This window comes from Mauremys reevesii, linkage group 13 (genome assembly GCF_016161935.1).
Source record: "Mauremys reevesii isolate NIE-2019 linkage group 13, ASM1616193v1, whole genome shotgun sequence".
In the NCBI taxonomy this organism is placed as follows: Eukaryota; Metazoa; Chordata; order Testudines; family Geoemydidae; genus Mauremys; species Mauremys reevesii.
In genome coordinates, this window is record NC_052635.1 from 39,766,654 (window position 1) to 39,790,510 (window position 23,857).

Genomic DNA, 23,857 nt, shown 5'->3' on the forward strand with positions numbered 1-23,857 from the left:
GCGTTTTTTATTATCACTTGTTGGTTTTAAAGGGAAGCTATAAAAAAGGGGAGGGGGAAAATTGGGTGAATCTATAATTCCCCCCAACTCAAGTTGCATTCCACATCCCCACAAACAAATTTGTGGCAGAAGAAACAAGGGTCATTTAGAAACAGAAATGGACACCCGCTTCTTCCACTAATAATGCAGCAGTGCAAGCTTGTCAGAGGTCCTTGACCCTGACCTAAAATGACCCTGATTAGTGGTGACAATGTTATTCAGTATCCACGGTCTCATTCAGTCTTCAGTCTTCCTGCAGACGTTCCTAAGAGGTGTGAAATTGATAGACCAAGATGAACAATGTATATCACACAGGACATCAAACAGTAAATCCTCTCAATCCCCATCAGTTTAAATAGGACATCAGTGATTAGGGTACTAGCATAGAATTTGGGAGACCTGCACGGAAGTTGACTTCTTGCAATCTGTAATCTCTTTTTTCCTTAGTGCCCTATAAGGTTCCCTTAGGATTTGTTTATTCTTCAGTTGCTTATCTCTTCTTGAATGAGAACAATGTGGAATCCCTCATAAACTTGTTTGTTTGCAGCATTTCCTAAGACTTAGCAACACCTTTTCCCATTTTCCTGCTGAGAATCACTGCCAGAAGCACACTTTCTTGTGCTGTGAATCACCTGGCATTGCTGCATGTTTAGGACTATCCATTTATTGAGATAATTTGCTACTGAAATAAACACATTTATTTTAGTCCCACAGAAGAATATAGTAATTCAAAAGGCAATTCAAATAGGCAAATATCAGGCTTACGTTTTTTATTTTTTCAATCCATCCTATTGTAAACTGCTTTAAACAAAAGGAAAGATCACCAGAAGAAGAGCTTTTCCATAGAGACAGGCCCTGCTATTAATAAAATTACGAGATGGTTTCAGCACATGAAAAGAATGAGAAATTACATCTTTTTTGTATCCCTTGAATATTCCATATTACTTTGTCTTTATTGTCAAGGGGATAGAGCCTGCCTTCAGAATTACATGTAATATTGAATTGTTAGGGAGAACTCTTTCTTTCTTCCATCTCTTCTGTGTGAGAAAGCAAGTATCATACACAAAACTATATGAAATGATCTAAAATAAATGTTGTTTTCAAACAGTCTGGACGTACTTGTCAGTTCCTCTCTGGTACTTTGGAGCAAGCTCTGTTTAGTTGTGACAGATTTATATAGATCACATGGAATGCTTGAGGGTGGTTGTGAGGCATTTGGGTTATCCAGTGCAGTCAACTGGAAACACTGGGCCAAATTTTGACATCAGGTACAAAGGTGAAACCCCAATAGACCTCCTTATTGTATGGCAGTAACAGAGAACAGAGCAGAATTTGACCAATTGCATTTCCCTTGAACCACCGGGTCTTGATCTTATCAGTCTAATATTTAACTGCACTCTGGGTTCAGGAGAAGGAAAAGGGATGCCTCAAGCTTCCCTGCATTTTCCAATTAAACTTTTTTATCCTCTTATGTAAAACACTAAGAGGATCTTCCAAGTAGCAAAGAGCTTTATATGCTGCTTCACTTAAAAGCAGAGATGTAAAACACGGTTTTGTTCTGTGGTCACAGCCAATTCAGTCATTTATTGCAATGAATGGGCAATGTCAAGGCAGCATATGGTATTTTTAACTCTGCTTCATTACCCAATGTGGTAAACCAATTCTGAATGCTTGTAATATCTAAATGCTTTCTTTAACGAAAGGACTTTCCTGCATAGTCTTGATTAAAGTCAGGCTTTCACGGCCCAGAGGCTCAACAAGCACTTCTGAGCAGACAGAAGACTGTGGGTAGGAGCTGGATATCTGCAATGAGTGAAGTATGGGAGGTAGCAAAGGCTGTAAGAGGAGTGAAAACCTGCATACTTACATAGGAGAAGGATGGACTCATGGGTAGGGCACTAGCCTGGACTTGGGAGGCTCTGGATTCAGTTTTTTGCTTTACTATAGATCGGGGTTGGCAACTTATGGCACGCGTGCCAAAGGCAGCACACGAGCTGATTTTCAGTGGTACTCACACTGCCCAGGTCCTGGTCACCGGTCGGGGGGGGGCTCTGCATTTTAATTTAATTTTAAATGAAGCTTCTTAAACATTTTAAAAACCTTATTTACTTACTTATAACAATAGTTTAGTTATATATTTTAGACTTATAGAAAGAGACCTTCTAAAAACGTTTAAATGTATTACTGGCATGCGAAACCTTAAATTAGAGTGACTAAATGAAGACTCGGCACACCACTTCTGAAAGGTTGCCGACCGCTGCTATAGACCTTCTGTGTGACCGTATCTACATGCACTTAGGCAGAAACTTCATGCTAGAAGGAGGTAAGCTTGAGATGACAAGAAAAATCTAGTTTCCGTAACCTGTGATTAATACAGAACAATGTGAGACATGGCAATGCATGCCTGTAGGTACAGCGTAGCCATCGGACAAATGTGAGTGATATTTGATATATTTTCCCTGGTTATGTCTCACTCCATTTTTTTATTCCTATATTTGCCATATGTATCTATTTGACCTGGCTGTAAACTCAGCTTATCTCACGTTTGACTACGCCAACCTTGTTTTTATTCCTACCATTGTTGCATGAAACCCTTGACCTGGATTCATACTTTCTTCAGTCTAGACTTAAACTGAAATGCTAGGGGCTTGGTTTGTAGTGAACAAAGCCAGGACACTGAGAACGAAGGATGGGACTCTGCCCTGAACCTGCCCTACCATCCCTACATACTGTACTGTAGGCAGCTCCAAACAGCAGGTGATTTTACATACCGTTTATGCTGCAATAACAAATCACTGAGGTTGAGTTAGGGACAGCATTTAAACCTTAACTTGAAATACCATCTATTAACCTCAGGCATAGTCTTGCAAGGCACTAAAGGCTTCATAATTTGAGGTCACTCACAAGCACCTCACAAGATCAGGCCCAAATGATGCCTAAGACAAATAAGCACATATGCCATGATACGTAAAATCACTACAGTTCTGAAGTCTCTACAAATGCCTAGACGCAATGGAATGAAGCTAAGGATGCAGTGGCAGTATAAATCCTGACTATTTTAGCTTTAGTGACTTTAATAAGTAATCAGTTGTTACCTGACCAATATTATCATTTTAATAGCACACCCTCTCTTAGAAGCTACGCAGTACCAGTAACCTGAAATGAGAACTTACTGTTTTATGCTATATGCACCATCATTGGAAGGATGGGGGAAGGGTTAGTAGCTTTTTCTGTATGTACAGAACATTCATAGTGTTCTTCATTAGAAAGCATCTATTATGGATATTGAGGGGGTCTTTTGTTTCCAGCCCTTAATGACTCATGCAAAGAGCAAGAGCGCAGCTTAAATCTGACAGTCGAAAGGAAAATGAGAGCGAGCGAGAAAGGGAGGGGAAAAACAGTTTTTCTGCTTCATATTCTTTTTAAAGAACTTAAAATTACATCCTTTGAGTCAGACATGCTCAAAGTATTCCACACCCATTTCCCTCCCTGCCCTGCTCCCGCCCCTGCCCAGCCCCCTTACATGAGACACTGAGAGACTTCTCAATGGAGTCATGGTAGGACTAAAATGGACAAGAATCTACTTGTCTTCACATCTGTTTGATAAAACACCTTCCTTTTGGGATAGAAATTCAATGTGTGTTCTCTGGCCTCTTAAAATGTAAGTTTTCTCTGAGGCTTGGTCTACACTACAGGGTGGGGGGTGTCGAACTAAGGTATGCAAATAGCGTAGCTGAAGTCGAACTACCTTAGTTCGAATTTCCTACCTGTCCAGACGCCGCGGGATCGAATTCTGCGGCTCCCCCGTCGACTCTGCCACCGCCGTTCGCGGTGGTGGAGTTCCGGAGTCGATGGGAGCACGTTCGGAGTGCAAACTATCGCGTCTAGATTAGACGCGATAGTTCGAACTCCGAGAAGTCGAACTCTCCACGTCGACCCGGCGGGTAAGTATGGACCTACCCTAAGATCTAGTCATCTCTTTTGCAGTCAAAGAAAAACCCCAAGAGAAGTTAAAAACAGAAACAGCCCCAATATTCCTGCTGATGAAAGTGAAATGCCATAGAAAAAAATTATTAGATGCTTCCTTCCCCAAACTTGACCTTTTGGATGAAAACCATGAGCTATTTGGAACTAGCGAACCAACTGTCCTGGATGGGGAGTGTTTGCTTTTTTAACACCTTTGAGTTTCTTCTCACCTAACACAGACAGTCAGCTGTCACTAATGTTAATGGAAATTATATAAGCATTGAAAAGATAATAGAATCCTTTTCTTAACATGTTGAAAGGACATATTGTTCTTTTTTTGTTTTGGATCTTTCAAGCCTTTTGTATAGCTACTATCACCAGCAAACTGCAAACACATAGAATAGGACCTTCAATATTGCTGAAGCTCCCTGAATTTTACATACTATTGCATTATAGATTAAAGCCCACAACTCTGGGACTGACATATTCTTACCAGCTGAGCCATAATATACAGGGCAGGATTTTAATGGGCAAGAGAATTCCAAAACCCCACAGTGTCTGTACATATTGTGTTTCAGATGCAACAAGGGCCCAATTCTCCCAAATGCTTTATACTGCCCCTGCCCCCACCACCACAAAGCTGCCTTAAAGCTGCTGGATGATTCCTGCAGCAACTGGAAATCCTTGGATGGTACAGAGCTGCCAGAGCATCTCCTACACCATCCATAGGCTGATCTGTGGGTGCTAGAGCGGCTCATTGGGGCACTAGGCAGCCGGTGTAAATTACAGCGACCTCCAGGTTGCTCCAGCTCAGTCCAGGGGACTGGACTGTCATCAGAACAGCCCCTCAGCTTCAGCTCAGCATATGGGCCTGAGAATATAGGTCTGACCAGCGGCACTCTGCTTTCGTTTTTTTTTCCCTCCACTGGCAACCCCTCCCCCCCGCCCCCATGTGTCCCGATATTTTCTTCCTCTCATCTGGTCACCCTAGAATCAGGTCTAAGCTCTTTTTTTTTTTTTTTGCTAAATTACCTATGTGCATTGACCATAATCTAGGAAAAGGGCCAGTTTAATGTTATTGCACGGGTCAATACAATTGACTCAATCCAATATGAGTCAATCCAATACAACTATTGTGTTCCCTGCGAGCCCACCCTGAATGGTGTAATTATGGAAAAATGGATCTGTTAAATATTACAGAGGGAAGTGTGAGGTACATGCAGACATTAACAGAAGAATGCATTGTGTGCATTCATTGGGGAGAATAACATTAGAATACTTTTTATGAGCTGGTATTATGTAAGCAGTGGGGCTTCTTGCAGTGGTGGGGGTGAACCTCTGAGGTTGCCTTCAGGGAGTCTCGCAGATGGAGCGGCAATTTGTTCCTTCTCACTGCTTCTATGCTGGATGTTGTTGACTTGTGCTCTCATTGCTGCCAATTGCGTTAGCAGCCAGACATGATAGGGAGGAAGCATGTTAGGCGGGACAGGAGATCTTCTGTAGCAAGAGATTTTTACATGTAAAAGTCAATCAACTTCCATGAAAGTACCTGACCAGATTACTACTTCAATAGTGTGTGTAGGTGCTGTATTTAGAGAAGTATTTTGTCTGGGATTTTTTTTTACTTTTGCACTTTCTTGCTGAATTCTTTTCTTTTTATTAATGTGCTTTACTTTTTGGCTGGAACTATTTGAGCTGCACTTTGTTGCTTGCCTTTTGTTTTTCAGCTGTAATCCTAGTTTAATTAACCTTTAGTGCTGCTGGTAATTAGCAGGCATTTGGAATATAAAGGAAGACATTTCTCAGCATTAATAATTTCCATTTTAATTCAGCTCTGGGGATACTGTACATACTTTGAATACTTTTATTTGCTATTTCCTTTTATCTTTGGCAACCCTGTACTTGTACTTTAGTTTAAGGCCAAATTTCCAAAAGAGATGGCAGCGCATGCCCAGGTATCCACCATAGTCATACAATTCCATCTCCGTGTACACATTGCCCAGTTAGTCTAATCAAATCACTGTCTGCACACACAACTGCAGAGTTTCCCAGGGGTAACAGGTGCATGTGAATTTTTGCAGGTGCACCCATTCACTGCACTATCCCTTGAAAATCCAATCCCCATAGTTTTTTGGGGGGAAACGGAGTGTCTAGATAGAAATAGTATAAATAAACTTTTCAAACACTTTAGCTGCACAATTGTATGTTCAAAAAACTTTTGCAATTTTATTCGTAATTTCCAGTGTAAACCCTGTGATGGAATGCACACATTTTTCATGCAAATTGTGCATGCTTTATATTTGCAATCATGATAATTGTCTGTGCAAATTAGGTACACAATTGGCATGCATTTTGCACCTAAACTATTGGATAGGTCCTAGGATACTAAAATTTCCACAGTCATGGAGGGCTGCACAACCAAACTTCAAACAATAATTCAGATGTAAAAAGATGTCTAAAAATGATATACTAATTAATACTTTGCAATTCTATAACACCTTCTCGCAAAGGATCTCAAAACACTGTATGAACATCAGTAATTTAAAACTTAAAGCACCTCTGTGAGGTAGGCTAAGTATTATCAACAATTCAAATTAGGCTATAAACCACCTGTAGGTTCAAGTGACATGCCCAATATCAGACTAAGTCGATACCAGCCCAGAGATAAAATATGGATTCCTCAATCATATAATTTGACAACGCGTTCTCCCCTTCCCCTCCCCCACCCCCAGCTCAGGATTAGCACCCACAGGTCCCAAAGAAGTTATTGCTCACGATGAGGGCAAAAATTTAGAAGACCTCTAAAAACAGGCTCACTCCTGAACACTGAGATTTGCCAATATAAATAGATGCATCCACAAATAATATAGGCATCTTATTGGAGCCCAGATGAACATTTGGCTTTGAGAGAGAGAGAGCACATTTATGTGTGTGTGTGTGTGTGTGTTGTATTGCAATCTTATACATTTAAAATTATTAAAATAAAATAATTTTGAAAAGGGACACATTAAAAATTAATGATTAAATTTAACTCCCTGCTTGAGGTTTCAACTTATCGCATTTTTAAAATAAATGGTTCATTTAAAGACCTCTAAAAATATGCTTATGTCAGGATAAGCTTAAGATATAGAAATAGCAGAGGACACTGGGACAAGAACATATCAATTTCTATGAAATTTTAATGTGTATGTAGAGTTGAATGAGGGGGTTTTAAAAATTGAATTAGGATGCAATGCTTTGTAGCACCAGGCTAATAAATTAGTAATACTGCATCCCCAGTGGTCTGTCTGCTTGGCTCAGGGCCCACTCAGTGGAAATTAATGTTTCTATTACTTGTAATCATCATTAGAGGGAAATACCTGCATTTCAGATTTGTTTTCTCAGGCATCTGTATTGCTAATAGGCATGCAAAATAGCTTGTTAGGACACACAGAGCTGACTTTATTATTACAAGATGCTGGAAGGATACGTCTAGTGTTTTGGAAGTGAGAAGTCATTGTTAGAGGCAGGTGAATCTGCAATATTCAACCTAATTTTGGTTGGGGAGGGGTGGAGAGGATTGATTTTAATATGGACTCCCCTTCCCTCCACCAGAGTTCAACCTTTGAAATAGATTTTACTTGAACAAAATTTACAAATAGAGTAATTTCTCTTATGGGATTATCATTTAAAGAACATTATTATTTAATATGCAGCCTTTCATGTTGTTCATTACTCCATTTGAATCCTGAAATGGAACACAAAATGCGCTGCTATGCTTTGTTTTAAAACACTGCAAGACCCCAGCATAAAATCCTATATGTCTGGTTAGCTTTATCAAAGTATATTGTTTCTTCCATATTTCCTTTGATGTGCAGCTTCCTTAAGGCTTTTGAAAATAATGATACCTCTTCAAAGCCCTTTGGAAAAAAATCAGCTGCGAAGTACCCACGAAGTGGTCTGCTTTCATGAGCATGAGCCAGCCGCTGCGCCTGTCCCATGGAGCGCTTTATGGGGTTCTGACGGAAGGAGATCACGATTTATTTCCATTGGTCTCCTCTCCCCTGTTTTCCATAATGTCACTGAGGACTGCATGTATTTATTACTGTTTCTGTATTTGCTCCCAAATCAATGCACAGCTGGTATTCTCATTTCTGTCATTTTATTATTATTATAATTACTCATTGTTTCTTAAGTGTTGACAGTGTGCTTGTATCAGTGCAAAAACATAACCAAAGTCATTATCCCTGCCCTATGGATATTCTTAATTGGCACACAAGGACAGTCAGAGAAATGTCCTCAGAATGCTCTAGCTGATTTAACTTAAGAATCTATTTATGGTAGTTCTAAAAGGTAATTCTAAATGTTCTGTTATATACACCTTAAAAATACGTCTGATGTATCTGTATTTTCCATGGCATGCATCCAATGAAGTGGGCTGTAGCCCACGAAAGCTTATGCTTAAATAAACGTTAGTCTCTAAGGTGCCACAAGTACTCCTGTTCTTTTTGCGGATACAGACTAACACGGCTGCTACTCCGAAACCTGTTCTCCTATGTTAGTTTAACTCAGATTACATTCATCTAGTACAACCATCTATCTTGTTACCTGTATGATTCTCAGCACAGGGCAGTGTCTGAGGGTCTGAGATTGCAAGTGAATAGGAGTTTTGCCATTGACTTAAATGGTAGAAAGATTGAGTCCTGAGACCTCTAGGTACCTTCCTCCTGAGGTAGGCTTTGCTGGCTGGGGTAGCTTTTATTTTACAACTGTAAGCTACCTGGGGCAGCTCCTGTATTTTTCTTATACATTTGTACAATGCCTAACCCCATGGGGCTGAGGCCCTGAGTGCTAATAGCGCATAACAGTAGCAACCACAGTTTAAATACTAGCACTGTTTACTGACACATGGGAGCCATAAATTCTGTTCCTAGTACTGGCCTTTCACACCCCAGAGGGGCAAGTGGTGCAGAGACACCGGGACCAAATTCTACTTTCATGTCCAGGTGCCCTATTGTGCTGCTGCAAAGCAGGCTGTGACATACCAACATTGGGGTTTGTTTTCATGGGTTTCTCTGTGTTTCTGATGGAAGACAATCAAGATTTACTGCCAGGTTTAGCATCTATGTGCTTTGGTAGAACCCTCCCTGACAGTTACATACGTTTATTACTGTCTCGAATGTAAGTGACAGCACAATTTGGCCGAGAGCATTCAGGGAAGGTGACCAAATAGCAAGTGTGAAAAAACGGGACAGGGCGGAGGGGGTAATAGGAGCCCATATAAAAAAAAGCCCCAAATATCAGGACATCTGGTCACCCTACATTCAGATCCCAGGTGGGGTCAATAGAACATTTTGCATTACTCTTAGTGACCCCCACTGAGACATTAAGGACTGATACAGAGGCGCTCTGAAGGGAGCATCAGTTACCCTCACTTACCCTTGAGGATGGTAGGGAAGATTTAAAACCTCCATGGTGGCACCAAGTTGAAGCATGGATAAATTTACTGAGGGGTCTTCTTGGTTTGTCTAAGAAGCAGAGGACTCTCGGTAGGAAAAAAAAAATGAGACAAGGTGTAGCAGGGTAGGGGTAAAACCCCCTTTAAAGCCCTGCCAAACTGCTGGCTGCAGGCTGCTCTCTGGCCAGGAGACCAGGTGTAGAGATGCAGGTACTCAGCAGGGAGCCCAGCTGCAAGCCCTAATGAAGGCTGGCTCAGAGGAACATACCGGGCTAAGTAGTGACAGCTGGGCTGGAGCAGGAGCGGGCTATAAAAGCCCTGGGCAAACCTCAGTGAGGAGGCTAGTGTGGGAGGAGACAAGTGGGCCGTATCTCTGTCTCCTTGCCAACAAGGAAGCCTCAAGGGCCAGGAGACCCTGGGGAGGGTCTGTGGGGCACTAACTGTTGGGGGAGCTGGGAACTACACGAGTACTGTAAATAAAGACACTTGGGTGATCCAACAAAAGAAGGAGTGAACAATCTTTATTATACCAGCCTAAACACAGGGGGCAGGCAAAAAAGTGGGAGAGCCTGCACGGTACCCTGTGACACAAGGTTACAATTCCCATGTAAGAAAGCCTCAGCTATATGCAAACAAGGGCTGGTAAATGTTACAAAAAGCCACTGTACTGAAGTTGCTCCAACACAGGCTCATCAAGAGAAGCTGCGTACTGACGATCCCACACCATTACAGCCAATGAACTCTGTGTGCCATATGCCATCTGGGTACACGGTTGGAGCCTTCACAAAAGCAGAGAGCTCGTCGTTAGTCTCATTCCCTTAGTGGACAGGAAAGGAGATGATGTTTGTGCCAGAGAGCTCCCCAGAGGCACTTTGCTTTGTTTCTGTATTTAACTCTCCTTCCATAAATTCGTCTGCTTGGTTGTGCAGCAAAATTGAAATTTGTTTATGTTCATTCCAAAAAGCGATGAAAACCATTTAAAATTACACAAAGGAGATTGAACAGAAAGCTTTCATTGGTTAGACATGCTCTCTCCTCCTTGGAGTTTCATGTGATACAAGTACAGTAGCGACACTGGTGACTGGTCGAAACTCACCAGTTGCTTTCGATAACAGAATAAGTATTTGCAGTTATAACCACCTCACCCTGAATACTGTAGGTTCTATTTCCCATTGCAAACACAGGGGGACACAAGGGAATGTCACCAATATTTGGACTCTTTATTTAAGGTTAGTTAACTGGCACCTTGTTTTGGCTATGACTATAGACTTATGTCATACACATCAGCATTTGTAATACTGTCAACATAACAATTTACAATCAAGTGGTTAAGTGACTGTTACTGTTTTTACTTGGTCACAAGCATCTACAGAATAAAGGATGCTGGTTTTGGCCAGTTCCTAACCAACATCCTACATTGGATTTAGAACTATTCATTACAGGATTCTTGAAATATGATGTGATCTTTGCAGCAGTTCACATACTACTAGACATCAAACACATAACTTAACTAGCCCCAAAAGAGGATTTCTCCTAATAAAATAATGTGAATATTAATTTTTTTTTAAAATTCCATTTATTTTAAATGTAATCTTTTAAAAATACAGAGAACCACAGTAATAGTCACTGATGAGTTTGCTGATTTGCCTTAAATTGTTGATAATTGTTGAACAAAACAATTGTTGAAGCGAGAAATTAATAACAACTAAGGCCCTGACCCTGCAACAAACTCCTTAGAGGAAGACTCCAAAAAAAAGTCAATAAAAGGGGCTTTGTTTAGGTGCAGGATCAAAGCCAAAAAGAGAAGACGCTAAATGCATTTTGTCAGACTCCCCCACCCCCATTCCACAAAATCAGCAATACTTAATACAAGGCATTACATTGGCTTGTAAATAAAGTGCTAAATGGCAATCTATTCCATCACCATGCGTTGACAAGTAATTCATTTCGCACCTTTGTTTCCAGTTAGATGATCTGGAATGGCAACATTTAGAAGCCAATAATATTTTAGCAAACTTAACTATGGGAAGTCCTAAGGAGTCGTTAATGGCATTTTGAATGACCCTTTCAGTAGACTTGTTACATGCTATTCTCATGTGGCCTTCAAATTGTGCTAGAGAACTATAGACAGATGAAGGGCCCTTATTCTGGAAAGCATCCCTATTCAGCAAGAGGGCTTAAGCAGGTCATGGGGACTTAAGCATATATTTAAAAGTTAAGTATGGGTTTAAGTGCTTTTCTAAATTGAGACCTATGTGAAGAAAGGCATTCAGTAAGGAAAATCTGCCTGTAACCATGCAGCAATTGGGCTTCCTTTTCTAAAATATTGCATCATCATTCCCTGCTGATGTTAAAACTCATCTGTTATCCATCATGCGGATGGTACAGGTTCCCACCAGCACAACAAAATGACAATGTTCAAAATACTGGCCCCAAAAAAGCTCTGTAATTTAAAGGTTTTTCCTCTTCTGCTTGATAAATCGCTGTTATTTTCTGCTAGTTAAATAAGTGTAATTCAAGATATACTCTTCTCTAGCTGAGCAAAAATGATAGGGATTCTACGTTTACTTTTTGGGGAAAGGTTCTCTCTTTCTCCCCTTCCCCCACCATGATAATAATCTTTTTTCCTTGGCTCCAGAAAAGAAACAAACCATTCAGTGTCAGGTTAGAGAATCACAGAAACTCAGCTGCCAACAGAGCAGTAATCATGCTGGCCTAGAACAAGACTGCTTATATGCATTTCCAGATGGAGTTATGGTAGTGTGTGCCGCATCTAAGGGAAGCATTGGTTAAATACAGTGTTTGACATCCAGGGATGAAAACTCTTTCCTGGGGCTGGCACTGGAGAAGAGGAATTGTGTACAGACCATCCCAGTAAAATTTCCCTTGATAGACAGAATCAGTCTGTATTACTGTCTCTTTCCCTGCTTCCTAGTCTGTTTAGGTAAGAGCTGTTCAGAGGCTGGAAAATTAGCCAGCCAGCTCTTCATCGTTTTCAACATCTTTCTCAAGAGCAGTTACTTTCTTGGCAGTTCTCTCTGCTTGGCTGATGGGTGACATGGAAGCTAATGATTACGGAACTTTGCCATTCTCCTCCATCATTTCCTTGTAAGGCGAGTAGCATTTTATCTCCACTGCAGGACCAGGATTATAGCTATGTAGTTGTTTCGTCCCACTAATCGTAAAAGAAGCGCAAGCACCCTCTTGTGTAGCGGTTGTGAAACCTGCATGAGAAACATTTTATATAGCTTAATATTTTGTGAATATTTTCTGTTTTCATTCTTTGTGTTTGAGGGGTCCCTACCATTCCCATAAGAAACATCCTGTGCATTTTTGATTGAAAAGCAATAATTAGCACAATAAACTGATATGCACTTGCAAGTTGTTCTAACCTCAGTCATCAGTGGTTAAATGTTCAAAAGCACCTTAGTGCCTTAGGATCTATGAAAAGGTTTCACAGATATGCATGGACGTCGGCAACAACAGCCAAAAGATTGGTCTTGGAATCTCCATTTTCAGAGTACGGGCCACCAGGAATTCTCATTCATATTTGAACACAGTCAGGTCAGTGTTTAAGCTTAGGGATATTACAGTTCAATTAGACTAGTGCTTTCAAGCTGATCTGAGCCTCAAGATACTGCCAAGCTAAAGAGTAGAAACTGTGAACTTTATCATGAGATGTGATGACAGCTGAGTATTACCACAGCCCCTTTGGAACTGTGCACTGTCTGAGATACTCTAGTCTCTCTCTCTTTTGGGGGGAGGGGAGGAAAGAGGGGAAAAGGAGAGCTAGAAGGAAAGCAATGGGTCATCATGACTGTTTATTGAGTCCTGAAGAACATTTCTGAAGATTATTGTAATTGATGTTTCAGAAAATAAACACTCTCAGACTTGAAGTAATAAGGCATCCTAACAGGAGGGATTTCAGCAGGGTTTTCATACAACCAAATGCAGGAGTATCAGAGGCCCACTGTGATGGGATCAGCCACCTTCTAAGCGCTCCTTTGTGGCCTGAGGTCACTGCAGATGGTCTGCCTCAGTTCTCCACTTTTCAGGGCACTCTCAAGGAAGCCCTCTCCTCTTTAGAGCTGGATTTATTTAAATAATAAACTCATTCCCAAAAGCAAGTTCTCAAATCTCCATCGAGCCCATACTCCCTGTCTTTCTTGCTAAGAGCTCCCAGGCCGTCCCTCTCTGGAACTTTTACTCTCATACCTACAGGTCCTCTGCTGGAGTCCACTTGCTCCCAGCAGCCATTCCCTGCCTTGGCAAGGCTCCACTAAACTCCCTCACTCCAACTTCACCCTGGTTCTCTTCCCCCACACCCGCAGCTGCTCTTTACAGGGGAATCAGCACCTCCATCGCCAGCTGATTAAACCCCACATCCATCCCAGGTGTGGCAGCCAGGGCTCATTGGAACAGGGCTCACTGGCTCTGGTCCTTGAAGGGGCCCAGTACCTCAGTACACCCACAAAGGGTCACATTCTATTCTAGATTAGATGGGCGCATCCCCACTAGAAGAAGAGTCAAATTGGTCTAGTAGATCCATTTTCATGCATCTTTTTCAATCACCGCTCTATTTTATCTTCTGTCTTATGTTTGCACTCAAATATTTCCACTATCTCCAAGGCCTGGTGTCCTCTAAGAAGACATTAGATCTAAAATTTGCACCAAAGATGTTTGATTTATGCCCATTTATGGATATACATTGGCAACAGAGGTAGGAGAGTTGTGGCGCAGGAGAGGCCAGGAGAGTAGAGAATAAGAATGGGTGATTTTGACTTCCATCAGGCAGGCAAATTTTTATAGCAGATGCAGCAATAGCATAATGGTGAAGTGGTGCAGCAGAAATAGGGCATTGAGAAAAGAAGGGAATTATGCCGTAAAGTGCATGCACACAAAATTGCACAGAAGAGAGGTCCTTGGTTATCAGTCTGATTTACAGGTTTGGATTGAATATAAAATTGAGAGCTGACCATATGTCTGGCAGACATTGGTTCCCATTGGCAGAATGAGACCACACTAGACAGATGGGTTTCTGGGTGATGAATTTTGTTCCTTTTTTTAAGGAAAATAAGACAAAAATCATTTTAATAACAACTCCACTCCCAAGTTGCTATTGAGCATGGGACTCTTAGATTAAAGGTCACCCATTTCTTTAATGTGATGTCTCTTCTGTAAGATGCACATGGTATCATGAAGAAACATCTCTGAAGTAGTTTGCAGAGACCCTTTATGAAGGTAACACAGGATATGTATATACTGCAGTTACAATTCCATGGCTGGCCCATGCCAGCTGACTGGGGCTCACACAGCTGTGAGGCTGTTTAATTGCAGGGTAGACATCCGGGTTCAGGCAGGAGGGGAGAGATCCCAGCGCTCAGGCTGCAGCCTCAGCCAGAATGCGTACACCTCAATTAAACAGCCCTGCAGCCTGAGCTCCGCGAGCATGAGGCAGGTGGCATGGGCCAGCCATGGGCATCTAATTGCAGTGTAGACATACCCACAGTAAGAAAGGAAAGCTGCTGAGGGGCTGCAGATTCCCTCATGGGGCCATACATACATCATTCCAACAGCATTGGTGCCTGACTACTGCTGGCTATGCCAGTGCAGCTGTTACAATACCCAGTCTCCCGTAGCATACCGTTATCTGCTCCACTTTGTTCATCACTAGGAAGGCCAGTGATCACAGGCTGTTAAACCGGGAGGGAAGGGAACTGAACCACTCAGTGTAGGCCCTGGCATTAAGAAAGCTTCGCTGCCAACACTCTCCCAACCTCTTTATTTATTTATTTTTGTAATAAAAGGTATCCAAATAATTGTTCCTGGTACAAATGATGATAGAGCATTATGGAAATTAGCCCTAACCTCAAGTCCTTAGCCGTGGAGCACCAGGAGGTCAGGTTTTTGAGGAGAAGCTGCACACACAGTCTGCAATGCCTGTGTGGCATGGAGTCCTTTTTGGGGAAAACCCATAGGGCAGAGGGGAGGAGCTGGTAGTGGTTGTCCCACAGTGTACTCTCCAATCCTCTATTCCACAAGGTGGGTATGAGGGGAGCAGCAGGCCACACCAGCCTGTTGAGCTATTTAGTTTTTTCTCCTGGGAACCACAGCTCTGGCTGGCCAGATTCTTGCTGGGTGGTGCAGTACATGTAAATGCTTCACCTGTCATGCTTCACCTGTCAAAACAAGGCATTGCACAGGTGGAGATAACTGAATTAGCCTTTATTATATAACAATCCTTCAGTGGTTTCATTTTCTTACTGTCAGTAGGTTTCCTTCTTCTCCAGGTAAAAGAGAGGAAACCACATTTTGGATTCCTTTACACCAGAGGTAATCAATTACTTTTTGTCAAAAATTTCTTGCTCAAGATATAGCCAGGGTCCAGACTCCAGAGAAAAATGCTAAAAACAATAATGACAATAAGTAAATAAAAAAGATTTCGGGGTCCTTTCAAAAGCATCTGGCGATCCGGGTTTGGCCCACAGTCTGCCTATCGAGTACCCCTGCTTTACACAAACTTTGTAAAATGTATTTTGTTAATGAACCACTAGTGTCAGACCATGCATTATAAATTATAAGAAGTGTTACCAGGACTTGACACGTTGATCCAAAAGGCATGAAAGGTTCCCGATTAATTTCTTTGCACCTCTGCTTCTATTAAAGTAATGCTGTTAAGTGATATGTCAACTTCCTGGAGGAACATTTTCTGAAAGAAATCACAAGCCTCAAATAAATACAGTATATTTATGTCACAGAGATTTAGCTTGTGTTGCCACTCACATATTCTCTTTTCTTTGATGAGAGTAATCTGTTCCTTCGTTATTTCAGCTAAAGCCGTTTCTGAAATTCAAATACTTTGACGGGAAGCTCAGCATGACAGAATGGAAATAAATTTTCCTGACAAGAGCAGCCCCCTCCCATCAGCCACAGGTTTTTTTCCCCTCTCCTTCAGTTCAAAAATAAAAATAAGGAGGAAATCCTTAATTTCCTATAGTAAAGATGGGTGGAAATTTTCAAATAGGGATGGGTGGAAAAATTAGATTTTGGTCCAAGGTAGCTTTGGTAGCGCCCCCCTCAGAAGTAGAGCTGGGCAAATAAAAAAGAAAATTGGGTTGTTTGGTGTTTTTTGGTTTTTCTCTCTCTGGGAGTTCAAGGGGTGGGGTGGGGGGATATTCCACAAGAACCAAAACTGAAAATTCCAAAAAAGTTTTTGGGTAAATCTTAAAAGTTGACGAAAACTTCCTTTTGGCTTAAACAAAATGTTTTATTCTACCTGAAACGGTCCATTTCTAGTTCTGGGCAGTTTTAAAATAAAAAGGAAATGGCTGCAGGAGGAGGAGGAGGAGCTGCTGGTGTCAACTCCCTTATAACTTTCAGCCAGTTGGTTAGGGCATTTACTTGACATATGGCAGACCCAAGTTTAATGGGAGAGATTGAGAGCGCCCTGTGCTAGACTACCCCATAGCACAGTGGGTTAGGACACTCTCCTACTCCATCAGGCAGAGGGGCAATTGAACTTGGGTCTCCGATATCCCAGGTGAGTGCTCTGACAACTGGGCTAAAAGTCAAGGGCAGCCCCTGTCCCAGCCATTTTCAGAAAGGTGCCCCAGGCCCAAGAAACGTTTTTTGGTCAGAATGATTTGGCAAATGATTATCAAATTTGCAAATAGTTTCAGGTCAGCTAAACCCGCGTTTGTTTGGTAAATCAACTATTTGCTGAAAATATTTCACCCAGCTTTACTCAGGAGACCTGGTAACAAGTAGCAAGGCAAGGAGTCCTGGTAACTAGTAGCACTTACCCAGGGCCGGCTCCAGACACCAGCCCAGCAAGCAGGTGCTTGGGGTGGCCAACGGTGAAGGGTGGCACGTCCGGCTCTTTGGCGACAATTCAGCGGCAGGTCCCTCACTCCCTCTTGGAGCGAAGGACCAGCTGCTGAAGACTGAAGCGGTGGCGGTAGAGCCATGATCGTGTTTTTTTGTGGTTTTTTTGCTGCTTGGGGTGGCAACTCCTCTTAGAATTGTACCACTTCCAGGCTGCTGTCATATGACTCTTGGACACCCGATTCATGCACCATTCATAGTCAGCTGTGGACATTAACCCTTTACAGACCCAGTTTGCCCTGAGACGGGGTCCTCCTTAGCATTATTTTTAGTTAGACACTGAGACTTCAACACTGATAAAGAGGCCCCTACCAGTAACAATGGAAAGTTATGTCTGTATCAGAAGCCTAAAGGTCATTACAATTCTTCCCACAATGTCTTTGGCCAAAGGGTCAGTTCATTTCAGAGGGAACCTCCTCTTCCATTATTAACTCTGTGGCTGAGGTGCATGACAATAAAGGAGAGAGGCCCCAGAGCTGCATTACAAACCGATTCATCAGAAAGCAGAGCATGCCTTGCCTTGCCTCGCCTCTCAAATTTGCCTGCAGTTTTTGTCTGCTGTGTTATTTTTCCACTGCTTTCAGGTTGCAGATTTTCAGGGTTCCTCTTTCAGTGATGCAGCGGAGATTTGTTCAGGCATAACTCCGCTTACCATTAATGGAAGTTACCTAAATGCCCAACAAGTTGATAGGCTCTAGACCCTTTGGCAATTGCATAAACACCACAGGGTGACTTCCCTGTGCCCACTTTGAATATTCACAACTGTACTTCCAAGGGCTCTCACAGCTCCTCTCTGCAGCAAGGCTCGCATCTCAGCTCTGGTTCCCGATGTGCTGAACAGCCATACAGATTCCACACTGTGAATTACAGCAGTTGCTGTAATCAGCAGTCCGGGCATCAAACTATAGTCTCTTTGGCTCAGCAGGAAAAATCCAAAAATGTAAGAGCCATCCTGCAGAACCCAGACACTCTCAGAACATAGTTAACACTGGAGACAATAAAATCTGCAGGATGTTTATGTTGAGAAATAGCCAGTCCTCACCCCTCTCTCGGGGAGGTCCCCCAAGCAGAGCACATGGACATCTCACCAGGAAATCCCACAGGACTGGGGATAGGCAGGAATGAGTTGATTTGCTTCAACCCCAGCCAACAAGATTTTAAATGACAAAGGAATAAGACAAGGGGGGACTATTCTATTGGATCTGAGTTGCAGAGGTGCTAAGCACCTCCAGCTCCAGCTGAAGCCAAGCGGAACTGCAGGTACTCAGCACCTCTGAAATATCAGGCCCCAGCAGTTCTCTCTTAATTCAACTAACATAATTGTTCTGATCTGATCTCTCATTAGAAGCTCTTTCCTTCAAAATGGCTTTCTCCCCTCTTGCCTGGTTTATTCTGTGACACCTCTGGTCACTTCAGAATCCCTTCCATGGCTTTGAGTTGAGATATCCTGGATATCAGACTGCTGCCACTGATGTCTGAACATGTAGGAAGGGCATGCTGATTAACTGAGCCCCAATCTCTACTGTACTTAACTGTCCATTTTTGCACCTTCCTCTGAAGCATTTGGAATAGGCCACTGGCCAGGACAGGATACTGACCTGAGATGACCATTGGCCCGATCTAGTCTGGAAATGTCTTATTTTCCTTGTGAGCATGCTCACTATCTACCACACCTATAAAGGATAAATGACAGTGCAAGGTGTGAAAGGTGAGATAACCACCAAACAGTCCAAGCAGCAACTGTGTTCATTTTTAACCATTCCTGGTTGCGGGATGTGGTACCTTCATTAATAGAGTTCTGGAAATCAAATCATAACAGCCTTCCCCAGTCCATGTTTCTAGTGCAAGTATATAATTTCCAGAATCCAAAAGCTCCACTGTTGGGACCATTACTTTTGGGAGTGGTGTCAAAGGACCATGTGCTGGCCGCAGAGAAACTGCCAGATGTCTCTAGGTGGAGGGGTGCAGATTTGACTGTCTAGTTGTGACTTGCAGAACAGCAACAACCTGTGTTAAGTCCCTGCTATGGGCTAAGCTTGTGCTTACATGCCCCTGTGTAAAGGTTCTCTCATGTCCTTCCACACTGGAGTGCTCTTCAAGCTGTTGCTCACGGTTGCCTTCCCTGATTATGAGAATCTGATCTGGCTTCCAGTTGTTTACATTTCCTGTGCATCTTTTACATAATCGTGCAGACCAGCCCCAGGCAATCTGACTCAAAAAAAGAGAAATAACCACATTATATTTAACATAATTAAAATATTAACTGCAGATCCAAAAATGTGCTGAATGCTTCAGAAAATGGTTGCAGAGTTGGCAAGGCCTGGCAGCTTGCTGGCTGCAGTTCTGGCTGATATTTAGGTGTGTGTGCTACTTCAGTAGTCGCTGCAGCATGTGGGAACTGCTTACATTCTGTGTGGTAGTCTTCTTATCTCCCAAATAGCCAACCCACAAAAAAGAAAAAATGATTTGAGTAAAAGTGAAGAGCTCTGAGAGCTTTCACATGGTTCTTATTGCCAGGAAGACCATTCCCTTGATAGTTATGACTTCAGGACATCTGTCTTACGTTGGTTCCATTTTAAATTTTTCCCTCTCTCAGTCAGACGGTGCAAAATCTGAGAACTGCACACAGTCAGAAAATATTAGGCAATTAAATCAGTTTCCTTAGAACTGTATGTGCCTTGTTACAAATATTTAGATCAATAAAGTTAGAAGACATACCAAAGTCTGCAGTGGAGGATTGGTCTTACCCGCCTTAAAATTAGTCTTCCCTTTCCAGCCTTCCTCTGTGTCCATATTTCAGGGAGTTTTAACTTAAATTTAAAGGACTAAATCTTGAGTCTGGCTAAACTGTGCCCAGTACAGGACCTGAGGGGCTGGAGGCAGATGCTACATTTATACCCCCTGTTCCTGGTGGACAGGCAGGCTCCAGTGTAACCCCAGCATAATTTTGAGCAGCCTCAATGCTGCTCTAAATTATGTCAGCAAGAATGGCCTCCTAGGGGCTGCTACATTTTCACATAAAAGAAAACAAACAATGGAGTTAACTCTCTGCCCTCCCTGCATTATCAAAGTTTCCTCCAATCCAAAGCAAAGCCAAGCTCACAGTACAGACTTCCCTGACTCAGTTTGTTGTACTCCTGCTCCTGTTGCTTTTCAGTCCTCCTCTCCTGCCCTTTTGTGGGCCAAGCTGTTCAATTCTATCGCATCACTGCACCTTTGCTTTTCCCGGTGCCAGCTGTTTTCAGACAGCAGCCCTCTATATAACTATGGTCAATAACTTTGCTTTTACTCCCCCCACTAAGCATACTGATTTCTTCTAATTATTCTTCAAAACTAAAATGGACCGAAACTCACCCCATGTGCAAAGCTAAGAACCAGGCAATAAGACATAGTTATCAAGTTAACTCAATTCAATACCCTTTGGAGACCTCAAGGTTGTAGAGTGGATGCCTCATTACCCCATCCAAGCTTAACGCTTTGTCAAACATAAAACACCTCTTCTCCTTCCTTGCTAGACCCACCTCCTGCTTCTTCATTAGAGAAATGTAAGTGGGGTCTGAACACTGGAACTGTTCCTTCTGGCTACCATTAATTAAAAAGCCCAAGAGTAACGGGCAAGCGTAAATAGGGATATTGCAATCAACTTTGGAGGAACACTATCAACTGCACAACTGCTCATAGCTACTGGTTCCCCTTTCTGAGAGTCCTTGTAAACTCCTCTGCTGTCGGCTTTGAAGACGATCCCAGGGGAGTAAGTAAACATTGTTAGAGATGCACCGAATTTGGGATGAGGTTTATTTCCTAGGCTTGCCTTGATTTCCTGGTTTCAGACAAAGATGCTACAGCGATGTTATGATAGAGGTGGTCAATGAAACATGTGGGTGATGTCTAAATCCTGAATGAAATGCAGCGGCATCAGCAACCTGCCAAGACATCCTCTAAAATCAGCTGGCTCATTTAATCTCCACTTACATGCTTGAAAAACTCCCAGGACAATGGGAATTGCTCAAGCAGTGATGCGTAAGAGTGTAGGCAAGCACCGGGATAGCTTGTTGAAAATTGCCCTGACCCTCACAGTAGCTTCCATCCCACTACTGAGGATCTGATTTGCAGCCTTAGGAATGAGAGGAGCTAATTTTGTAAATGTTCACATTCCCATTACAATGGCTGTCACGAGGAAGGACTAAATGCCATTTTCTGCTGCATCTGTTATAGCTTTAAAATCATCATAATAGAAGACCCACTGTGTGTCTTTTCTGTTATCACTGCTGGCTCGATAACAAGGAAAAGTTGCAATGCCTCACAGTTTCATTTTCATCATACTTCTTATTTTCAAATATATCACTGGGGAAAAAACAGCCCATGAGATTCCAGCATTCTGGTGGCAGTTAAAAGGTTGCCATAATGTGGTTCCCCTCAGGTGCTACGCCTCATTGCTGTTTCCTGGTCTTCACTCAGCATATATTTCCATACTGAAATTCACAAAGTCTAGCTTGTCTAGACAACATAAGAACGCCCCTACTGGGTCAGACCAAAGGTCCATCTAGCCCAGTATCCTGTCTTCCAGTGGCCAATGCCACGTGCCCCAGAAGGAATGAACAGAACACGTAATCATCAAGTGATCCATCCCCTATTGCTCATTCCCAGCTTCTGGCAAACAGAGGCTAGCGACAGCATCCTTGCCTGTTCTGGCTAATAGCCATTAATGGACCTATCCTCCATGAATTTATCTAGTTCTTTTTTGAACGCTGTTATAGTCTTGGCCTTCACAACATCCTCTGGCATAGAGTTCCACAGGGTGACTGTGCGCTGTGTGAAAAAATACTTCCTTTTGTTTATTTTAAACCTGCTGCCTATTAATTTTAGTTGGTGACTCCTAATTCTTGTGTTATGAGGAGTAAATAACACTTCTTTATTTACTTTCTCCACACCAGTCATGATCTTATAAACGTCAATCATATCCCCCCTTAGTCTTCTCTTTTCCAAGCTGAAACGTCCCAGTCTTATTAATCTCTCTTCCTACAGAAGCCGTTCCATACCCCTAATAATTTTTGTTGCCCTTTTCTGAACCTTTTCCAATTCCAATAGATCTTTTTTCATAGAATATCAGGGTCGGAAGGGACCTCGGGCGGGAGGGGGGGAGATCATCTAGTCCAACCCCCTGCTCAAAGCAGGACCAATCCGTAGCTAAATCATGGGATTTGAGATGGGGCGACCACATCTGCACGCAGTATTCAAGATGTGGACATACCATGGATTTATATAGAGGCAATATGATATTTTCTGTCTTATTATCTATCCCTTTCTTAATGATTCACAACATTCTATTCGCTTTTTTGACTGCCGCTGCACATTGGGTGGATGTTTTCAGAGAACTATCCACAATGACTCCAAGATCTCTTTCTTGAGTGGTAACAGCTAATTTAGACCCCATCATTTTATATGTATAGTTGGAATTATGTTTTCCAATGTGCATTACTTTGCATTTATCAACATTGAATTTCATCTGCCATTTTGTTGCCCAGTCACCCAGTTTTGAGAGATCCTTTTGTAGCTCTTTGCAGTCTGCCTGGGACTTAACTATCTTGAGTAGTTTTGTATCATCTGCATATTTTGCCACCTCACTGGTTACCCCCTTTTCCAGATCATTTATAAATATGTTGAATAGGACTGGGCCCAGTACAGACACCTGGGAGACACCACTATTTACCGCTCTCCATTCTGAAAATTGACCATTTATTCCTACCCTCTGTTTCCTATCTTTTAACCAGTTACCAGTCCATGAGAGGACCTCCCCTCTTATCCCATAACAGCTTACTTTGCTGAAAAGCCTTTAGTGAGGGACTTGTCAAAGGCTTTCCAGAAATCTAAGTACACTAAATCCTTTCTGTCAAAGGTCAGTATACATTATGCTTCTGAACACAAGGCGAACATACTCTTTTCTCAAATGCTCCATGCATCAAGGAATGATTCACACATGTGCCATGGGCAGAAAGGTTTGGTCATCAGTTTAAAAATGTGAATCTACATTTTGCTCCTGTCACTTTCAGACACTGATCAACAGGAATGAAATAAGAGATATGTAACCATCTTCTCTTGCCCTTTCATGGGTAACGAATCTCATGTCCTATGCAATGCAGGAGAAAGATTGTGTTTGGAGTCAATGGAGTCTAGCTGTTGGCCTTAAAGAGTTTCTCATCAGGCCCAGAGATTTCATCCCTAACAGTCACAAAATGCTTTACAAAATATAAACTCCACAACTGATATATGGCCAGTAGGAAGACTCTGGAGAGACACAGTGGGATAGAAAAGAAAGAAATGTAGTCAAGGCCAATGGAGCAAACTCCTGCTCTTGTGAAAGCATAAGACTTATAGAATCATAGAAATGTAGGGCTGGAAGAGACCGTGAGAGGTTATCTAGTTCAGCTTCCCGCACTGAAGCAGGACTGTGGCTACATGTACATTTGGGCGGGGTGTGTGTGTGTGATTCCCAGCTCACATACACATACCTGCGCAAGCTCTGCTCCAGCT

General features: G+C 42.4%; 1 protein-coding gene and 1 long non-coding RNA gene across 25 annotated transcripts in view; one reads left to right on the top strand and one right to left on the bottom strand.

Moving 5' to 3' along the window:
* PHACTR3 (phosphatase and actin regulator 3) overlaps positions 1 to 23,857 on the top strand; it is a 150,597-nt gene that overhangs the window by 56,061 nt on the left and 70,679 nt on the right. Inside the window, exon 4 of one of the 23 annotated variants that reach the window (XM_039499315.1) lies at positions 15,716 to 15,775. The exons of the other annotated variants lie outside the window; for them this stretch is intronic. The gene's annotated coding sequence lies outside the window, so the exon portion shown is untranslated. The remainder of the gene's footprint in view (positions 1 to 15,715; positions 15,776 to 23,857) is intronic. 23 annotated transcript variants of the gene reach the window in all.
* Positions 10,050 to 23,857, bottom strand: part of LOC120381178 — a 70,973-nt gene continuing 57,165 nt past the window's right edge. Inside the window, exons 4-6 of one of the 2 annotated variants that reach the window (XR_005587962.1) lie at positions 19,373 to 19,534; positions 16,034 to 16,151; positions 10,050 to 12,666 (exon numbers count right to left, since the gene is read on the bottom strand). This is a non-coding gene — a long non-coding RNA (uncharacterized LOC120381178). The remainder of the gene's footprint in view (positions 12,667 to 16,033; positions 16,152 to 19,372; positions 19,535 to 23,857) is intronic. The other variant, XR_005587961.1, reaches the window with a different exon arrangement.